The sequence below is a fragment of the Hylaeus volcanicus genome, chromosome 3 (genome assembly GCF_026283585.1).
Source record: "Hylaeus volcanicus isolate JK05 chromosome 3, UHH_iyHylVolc1.0_haploid, whole genome shotgun sequence".
NCBI lineage: Eukaryota > Metazoa > Arthropoda > Insecta > Hymenoptera > Colletidae > Hylaeus > Hylaeus volcanicus.
Genome location: NC_071978.1, coordinates 14,914,322 through 14,923,586, shown reverse-complemented (window position 1 = coordinate 14,923,586; position 9,265 = coordinate 14,914,322). Strand labels below are relative to the sequence as shown.

Here is a 9,265-nt window from a genome sequence, read left to right as displayed (position 1 = left end):
CGGGCGAAATAGCATTGTTAGCCGGAAATCGCCTTTGCGTAAGATATCGAGCGAATTAACGAACATCTAGTCGCGAGTCCATTGTAACGCGCACGTGTTAGAATCGCTGCCGGTTAACGTTCTCGTCGAAGAGGTCGAGCCCACCGCGACCGCGTCAAGACTGTCCGAATATCGTTTCCAAAGTCGCTTTTGTGCGAATCGCGACGGAATTTGGGCTATCGTGAACGAAATCCGCACGTGTTTTCGAAACGTAGTTCTCGTGTCGGTTACCGGTCGTCCCGGTGACCTTTGACGCCACGACAGCTCGGCAGCGTACACCGAATTCTATAACATCTTTCGCGTACAATATATTCTGTATTATTTTAAACGAGTGCTGTGTTAATCCGCCCCGTCTCGCCGTGAAGACGGCTTTCCCAGACTTCCTTTCCTCGCCGACGATCCACGCCCCTCTCCGCGATCCGGGTTGCTAGCCGTGGTAAATTTCGCGACGTTCGGCTTCTTACACCGGTATCTCCTGATACCTGGCGCTCGGGTTTTCCCGTAAAGGCGTGAGAAGTCGGAAAACTCTCACTTTGCACGCTTCCCGACGCGGATCGCGGACCGTGTCGGGAAATCACGTTGCAGTAGATATATACATTATATATTTTTTAGATAGTAGAAAGAAAACAGTGAATATGCAATATATACAACATAGTATTTAAATACAGTTAAAGACTGAAAATTGCAACGTAATGTGATAAAAACATAAAAGAGTGAGAGTTTAGTTAGAATAGCGTCTACTAAAGTGTGCCTACGGGAATTAAAAAGGAGATTATATATAGGAAAGAAAGAGTAGTAGAGTATTAAGAAAAAGTACAAACTCAAATTACCTTGATGATTTTTTAGTTGTAAGTTTTGCATTTATATTTCTTATTTTTATAATATGTTAGAGTGTAAGGGTTCTTGTATAATTTTATATTCAGTGACTCCCAGAAATATTCGGACACTAGTGTACGGTTAGCTTTATGACTTAATATCGTAGTTATTAAAAAAGCAATCGTCTTCGTTACTTTTTCCAATAATAAGTCATTTATTAATATTATTAAAGTTGTATACATTAATCCAAAAATTTACATAAATTACATAATAGCAATAAACGAACGAAAGAATATCACATTTTCGGATCACAAAAATATTCGGACATTTAATACGTTTCGCGATTCCGTACTTCTTAGGAAGCGGTGTTTCAAAGAATGGTAAGTGTTTGTTTACAAGCATAGCCTTAGCTGTCGATACCGTCTTAAAATTATTTAGTAGCAACTCTAACATCCGTCAAGATGGGTCAGAGAGGCAAGAACACTTCCTTTGATATACGCCAGCTCATAATATTTCACCGCGAAAAGGGAAGATCATATCGTGACATAAGTTCCTTACTCGGTGTGAGCAAAAGTACTGTGGCGGATATAGTCAGAAGATTTAATAGTGAGAATCGTATTGAATTTGTCCCACAAACTGGTCGTCCACCTATTTTAAACCCGAGATAAAAAAGGAGAATTGTGCGGAAAATTAATGAAAATCCGCGTTTAAGTGCACCTCGTTTAGCAAGTGAGGTTTTTGAAGAAAGTAATAAACAGGTTTCAGCTGAAACATTTCACCGCACGTTGAGAGAACATGGCTATCACGGTAGGATTGCTAGGAAGAAACCCTATATTAATGAGAAGAACAGAAAAAAACGAATAAACTTGTGACGCCTCGCGTCACGAATCTTTCGAAACATGTATCGCATCGCCAACCGTGGGAATCGCGTTCTCACGCAGCGTAACCGCCAGACGCCAGCGACAAAAACATACCGCGCGCGAAGTAAACACAGCTGTTCGACACGTCGAAATAATAACACAGCGAATGCGCCTCACCGACAAACATACACAAGTTCGGCAAAGCGGCCAAAATTAGTATATAAGGTGGGACTCCGAAAACGGGAACCAGAAATCCCCGCGGTATCGAGCCGCACAGACGACGAAGTCGAGTATCTCGCACGAAGTCTGCTTCCCCCCGATCTAAGCGCACGGAGAGTATCCAATCTCGTGCACTTGTCTTCTACCGATTTCATCTGCACGGAGAGTATCCGTTCTCGTGCAGTGATTTCCTACCGAAAACCAAGCACACGGAGAGTATCCGTTCTCGTGCTCTTGTCTCCGACCGAAAATCCACTCGCACGGAGAGTATCCGTTCTCGTGCGCTTGTGTCCTGCCGAAATTCAGCTGCACGGAGAGTGTCCATTTTCGTGCAGTGATTCCAGCCCGGTCCGAGCGCACGGAGAGTATCCGTTCTCGTGTGCTTGTCTCCTTCCGCTCCAAGTGCACGGAGAGTATCCATTCTCGGGCTGTTGTCTCCTGCCTAAATTCACTCGCACGGAGAGTATCCATTCTCGTGCAGTAAATCCCAGCGCACGTCGAATAGCCGCGCTCGCGGCACCCCCACACGCCACCCCGCGCACGAAGTTCGCGCGCCCATACAGATAAGGCTTAGAGTTAAGAAATCAGAACTGTACATAAAATCGAGACGACTTATATATATATATATGTACGCAGCAATCAATAATTCACCGATCCTTCTCCTGAGTCCTCGTCTAGCTATCCTTTTCCTGATTCCTCGTCCAGCGATGATCGTCCCTCAATCCGGTACAGCAGGAAGACCCGTCGGCAAGGTGCATGTGATCAACGATTATTAACAAGCACGGTCGTCGAGATCACCTTCTCCAGCATTTGCCCTTGCTCCTGATTCTAATGCCCTGAGTTAATAAAATTATTTAATGTTGGAAAGATCCCACCGCTGTCACCAATTTTGTTGCGAGTCCGTACGGTTTTATTTTTAAGGACTTAGGGTTTTACTGGCGTTCACGCTGCACGTGACAAGATTATTAAAACTGCGTGCGACTTAGCCAGGAATAAGTTAATTTAAGATAAATTAAGAAATGTAATATTAACTTTATTGTAACAGTTTGAATATAACTAATTTAACACAAACGTTAAATTTCTTTACTTTAAATACAAGCTTTTACAATAGACGTCTATACTGGTTAACGGCCGCTATGCGAGTGAGTATTAACAAATTGTTTTAAAATAAAATGCAATCAAAAAGAAAACGAAATACCATAAATACAAGAAAATCGTAATTGGCGCTAAACTAACTTCAAACAAAACTACCAAACGCAAAGGCTCATTCACATTCCATAACAACGGGCAAACGGGTCTCCGCTCTGCCATCTAGAAGTGACTTGGGAATTAATTTACTTCTATCAAAAGTAGCGGTACGCAACATATCAAAATCCTAAGCTTTAAGTTATGAATATTTCGTCCACTCGCGACGCTAGTGCGCACAGAGACTACGATATATACTTCGACCATATATGTATACATGGACTGCTCAAGCCTACTCTTTATACACTGAGCAAAGCATAACCAACATCTTCATACCAAAAATAAGACATGACGCTAAAGCGCATGCGTCAAATTCGAAAACTATAACAAAAATTCAAACTCGATGACAGCTGACTGCAGCTCTGACCAATGGTTGAAGAGTAGTTCGGCAAACCGTCCAAAATTTCAATTCGCGCCTTTCCCCACTGTTATTGCCCATTGACTGTAGCCCTTGCGCACAACTTCTTACTCGTAACTTTGCATGGTAGATGTTAATTACCTTACAACCTAACATCTGCAAGCGGTCAGTTTTACCCTCGCGCATCTGCAAACCATATACCGCTATAAATACAATAAAAATATTGTTTATATAATTAACTTTCATACAAGACTTGATTTATTATGTGAAAAATAAAGTACAATAAAAACATTTCAAATGTAAAAAATGAAGTATTAAAGATATTGAAAAAAAGACTACTTCATTTAAAAGAGAAATTTTAAATTAAGTACAACATATTAAAACATAAATCAAGTCTTGCTTACATTAGGTGTACGCACCTCGATAGGTCGCGTTAGAAGTGAATCCAAGTCCATTCTCTGTTCGAATCCACTTATAATGCGATTCACTCTGCGTACATATGTTTCGACAACATATATGATACAGTTATGTCAAATCATTTCCATGTTCGGAGCATATGAAATCAAATTTTGCAGTACCTTTGGATGCTCCTTATCCGCAGGCTTTCTTTTCAAAAAGCTCATGCTACGAAACCCCGAAATAGATACATTCCAAACATTTACTAAAGTCATGTCTGTTCTACTTGTCGACTGCGCAACACTACTATTGACACTGTCGAAAGTATTATTCATAAAATGAATAAGTCGAGCAGTATCAATTCCATCACCCGACATTTCACGCGTACCGCACACACTCTTAGCCTTGCTACGGCTCATCAGTGTCATTAGGGCTCCAACTGCTCGACTAAAAACTTGGGCGCAATATTTGACCTCCATTTTAGGTATTTTACTTGGAACAACATGTTTAGCAGTAAGTTTATGCAGGAATCGGTCCTCATAAACATTACTGCTATCAATAAAATATAGATCTTCCACGTGTGACCATTTAGCCACCCGTGAAATATTATCTTGGAATTTAAACCTCAAGTCCTTTGTCAGCAAGTTGTTGCGGACACATTTTAACAAATGGGGGGAATCAAACAGCGGTACAATCATGTTATTGTCGATAACAATAACATCATGCCACAGTGCATTCGATTCCTGAAAGGCATTTCTCTTCGAGGAATCTAATAAGCTTTGAATAGCTTTGCAATTTGTGCTTCCTTGGTCACAAACTGTTGCGACTATTACTATACCGGCCTGACACGCACGGCGAACTATTTCTTTAAACATACGAACAAGGTTCTCAGCTGAGCTGGAACCTTTACAAAATGAATATGCAACAGGTTGTTTCCACGGTCGCACACCATGAATTCCTTTCAGCATCTACACTGTAGCATGATCCGCGATATCTAAATTACGCGAAAAACCAGTATCTACAAATCCCTCAATTGCATCCATTGAGGGATTATATTGTACTTGAGGCGATAAACTAATTTCATCAAAAAGTAGACACGCGTATCTGCTTTTCTTATCGACGAATAAGTTGGACCGCTGTTTGAGTTCTTTAAAAACGTTATCGCAAATTCCAGCTTTTAGTGGAATTTGCGATATTAGTTTTCTAAGCGTTTCGATGCTTGGCAAAAGAAATAACTTTACTAAATATCGATAAGCTTTGGAACTCTGTTTTAAAATACTTACAGCTAATAGCTTCTCCTTGTCGGAGAATCGTCGCGCCGATTTTGCTTTTCCCTCGTTGTGCATCTGGGCAGAGAGCATCGCGTTCAGGGGTGTTGGCAGGCTTTCTAAAACCTGACACACACCGGTCTGCACGAGATGCTCAATCTTCTCGATGCGTTGTCTCACCATGACCTCCGGCGCCTGAACTGCCTAGCTGTTCTCAAAACTGTTGCCACAGCTTTGAACAGCGTTTTTTGATGATTCTTTTTATGTTTTCTATGGAAAGAAAAATATATATAAGTAATGCAATTATGTATAAATGTGTAAATGTATTTTACATATTTATGTATCATATTGGCCTGTATGATACATAGTAAAATATAAAACACAAAGATACCATCGAGTGACGGTATAATTTCTCACTACCGTGCTTTACTGGATGGTTGGCGAAAATTCCTCAAACTAGAGGTGACTGAAGAGACAGAGACTTTTCTTCGAGCAGTCACACTGCATAATCATATTCTGATACCTGAATAGTGACCCGGCTCCATCGTTCGTACGAGCGCGCGGTGCCTTCGTCACGCGATAGCTTTTGCCTAGGTCAATACCGAGAACGCGTGTTTTGACCTGGCCAATACCGAAAATGCGTGAGGATAGATGTGTCGCCATTACGTGACAACCAATTGAGCTAACCATCAAGCAAAGCACAGTTGAGGACATAATCAGAACGACAATTTTTAAACATGTCTGTGGGTCTGAAGCTAGTATAAGCTGCAACTTTAATGGAAGATGGAGGAAACTGAGAGAGACTTGTGAGAAGACCCCGAAAGTAGCATCCATCAACACTTCAAATGGAAAATAAATATAATTAGAGAGAGAGATACAGTGACTCCCAGAAATATTCGGACACTAGTGTATGGTTAGCTTTATGACTTCATATCGTAGTTATTAAAAAAGCAATTGTCTTCGTTAATTTTTCCAATAATAAGTCATTTATTAATGTTATTAAAGATGTATACATTAATCCAAAAATTTACATAAATTACATAATAGCAATACACAACCGAAAGAATATCACATTATCGGGTACGATAAAACACGGAGGAGGCAGTGTAATGGCGTGGGGATGCATTTCGACTTCCGGCGTTGGAAATTTAGTTTTTATCGATGACATCATGACATCATGGATATTTAAATTGCTTTTAAAAAGCAATTTAAAACAAAGTGCAGAAAAAATGTGGATTGCTGAAGATTTTAAATTTTACCAGGATAATGATCCTAAACATAAGTCGGGCATTGTCTAAGAATTTTTATTGTATAATTGCCCCAAAGTCCTTCATCCACCTCCACAATCACCAGACCTTAACCCTATAGAAAACTTATGAGATAAGTTGAACCAACGGATTCGCAAGACACCCATTCGTTCCAAAGAAGAACTTAAAATTAGGCTTCAAGAAGAATGAGCATCCATTTCGACAGAATATTTAAAAAAAATAATTTCTAATATGCCGAATCGATTGAGACATATTATAAAACAAAAGGGATTTGCAAGAAAATATTAATGTGGAACATATAATGTTTAATTTTAATTAATAAATGTTATTCCTCATAGTGTCCGAATATTTTTGTGACCCGAAAATGCGGTATTCTTTCGTTTGTTTATTGTTATTATGTAAGTTATGTAAATTTTTGAATTAATGTATATATCTTTAATAATGTTAATATATGATTTATTATTGGAAAAAGTAACGAAGACGATTGCTTTTTTAATAACTACGATACTAAGCCATAAAGGTAACCATACACTGGTGTCCGAATATTTCTGGGAGTCACTGTATATATTTTCCGTTTAGTTATATGAAACTTACATGAAAGTGATAAGTAGACTGCGGATCTTTATGCATTTATAGAAAACTTGAATGTGCAAGAAACTACAAAATGCAAACAATATGCAAGAATATAAAAAAGATTGAAAGTAAAGTTCATGTTATAACATTTGCAGAATAAAATAAATTCCTATTTAGGTTCAATTTTTATAAGGGCGTTCGCGAATCTTTTATTTTGCATAAAGATCCGCAGTCTAGTGATAAGGAATGGTGTACGATATGCAAAATTTTTCGTTAAACAGAAAATAGCTACACGCATACACACACTTTCCTCATTTCATAACATATTCAAGACTTTTTGGAGGTATTCAGAAAAAATTGTGTAATGTATTACACAGACTTCAATGAAAGTATATACCATTTAATTTTTATCGCCTTTTTATTTCTTTATTTATTGTTTAATGAAATTTTATACTAATTCTACTATTTATAAAAATACTAAATACCTTTAAAGCATTTCCTGCTGGCTGCTTAGAGTCGACCCCTTTGGACAGCACAATCTGTAATTGTAATGAAGAATTAATAGAAGCACCTTTTAAATGACACACATAATACTGAATCCCTATCATAACTAAAAAAAGGAATGCAATAGAAGATAATATTATTGTAAGGTAATGCACTAACCTCTGGATGAACCAGGAAGCACATTATAGGCACCGGAGTCAATGAAACCCTTGAGTCCCACGCTGTTCTTCAGTCCCACGTTGTCCTTCAGTCCCACACTGTCCTGAAATCCCACATTGTCCTGGCATCCAACGGTGAGCACGGATATCTATATTAACCAAATTATATAACATTGTATATACATTAAATGTTGGAGGTCTTCTCATTTACATGTAGTGTATAAATGTTATGTTTATATCTAGAGACGCGGTAGCGTCTCGACGCCAAGTTCATGAAAAATTATACAGCCACCCTGTATAACGTGGCGCTACCGCTTATATATCTTTTACAGGAGAGATGGTCCATTTTCTAACCTAACTTGAAACTTCTTTCATTAATATCTCATCACGCCTGCAATATTTTCTAAATTTAAACGCATTTTTCTTATGTAAATCGCATATAAGCTTTCGAATAATACCAAAATCAATCAAATCGGTATACGTACAACAGCGATATCGTAATATCATGTCACGATACATCCAAAAATATTACCGTCTTATGGGTGCGCAGGACCCAGAGCCAAACTCCGAGTTGACTTCAGCTAGAGTTGCGGAAAAAGTAGGAAACTCCGGGACAAGGACAGAGAGGGCGATACAACAATTGCAGGAGAGACGAGGACAGGACGATTAGGCTAGCATGATTCTTGTCAAGGATTTTGAAGCAAAGAAGCAATATTTTCTAATAATTCTGGTTTCAAAATATTCCTTATACCTTGGCGCATGCCACTCTAAGGCCCGATTTTGGAAAAAGTGTTTGTAAATAAATTTATTCTATAAGAAAAAAAGAAACCATACTTTTATTATTTGTAAAGTTTCAAGACCGAAATTGCAAAATCGGGCATTAGAGTGGCATGCGGAGTAATATAAAGAATATTTTAGAAAACGAATCGTGAGAAAATATTGCTTCTTCGCTTCAAAAAACTTGATGAGCTTCGTTGCTGTAAAATCTTGATGATTTGTATGGCAATATGGCTGCCTCGCTGTCGCGCTTTCTGTTGTGGCGCTGTCGTCGTCTGTTCTGTTGTTACTATATCGTCAGTCTACACACGGTTTTCTACGTGGTTTAGACCAGGGATGGCTAACTGTTTTTGTCCCCGGACCGAATTGGAAAAAAAATATTTCACTGGCCGGATGAAATATTAAAATTGAAAAATGTGAAGGAAAACACTTATTTCTTTATGTAAACAATATATTATTATGAAATTTGTTTATGAATAATTGTTAGTTAAGCAATACAACATTTATTTCTAATCGAAATGAATTAAATTAACGTTTCCTATATAAATAGGAGAATGATACAAAAACAGAGTAAAATTGAAATTTTTGTACGTTTACTCAATTGTTCCTAACTACGGTATTTATCCATAGATTTTATTCGACAAAAGCTTGCTTTCTTCGTAAAAGTGCGATCTATGCGTAAACAATAAGAAACTGGACATAATTTGACAGTTACTAATTTTGCATGGCGATGGAAGAAATTTTTGTGTTCTAATTTAGCCGAAGAAATTGAAGGTTTCTCATA

The 9,265-nt window shown here is 38.3% G+C and overlaps 1 long non-coding RNA gene across 5 annotated transcripts; it reads right to left on the bottom strand.

Moving 5' to 3' along the window:
• Positions 1–757: 757 nt before the first annotated feature.
• On the bottom strand, positions 758–8,221 carry LOC128873743 (uncharacterized). Of its 5 annotated transcripts, none has more exons than XR_008456479.1 (6): positions 7,706–8,221; positions 7,528–7,581; positions 5,217–5,471; positions 3,957–4,161; positions 2,586–3,723; positions 758–2,503 (listed from the first exon to the last, which is right to left on the bottom strand). It is a non-coding gene; the product is annotated as an uncharacterized LOC128873743 (long non-coding RNA). The 5 variants fall into 5 exon arrangements; XR_008456482.1 differs by lacking the exon at positions 758–2,503 and having other exon boundaries at positions 2,537–3,723; positions 3,957–4,026; positions 4,116–4,161; positions 7,706–8,218; XR_008456477.1 differs by lacking the exon at positions 758–2,503 and having other exon boundaries at positions 2,537–3,723; positions 7,706–8,219.
• Between the last annotated feature and the right edge of the window lie 1,044 nt (positions 8,222–9,265).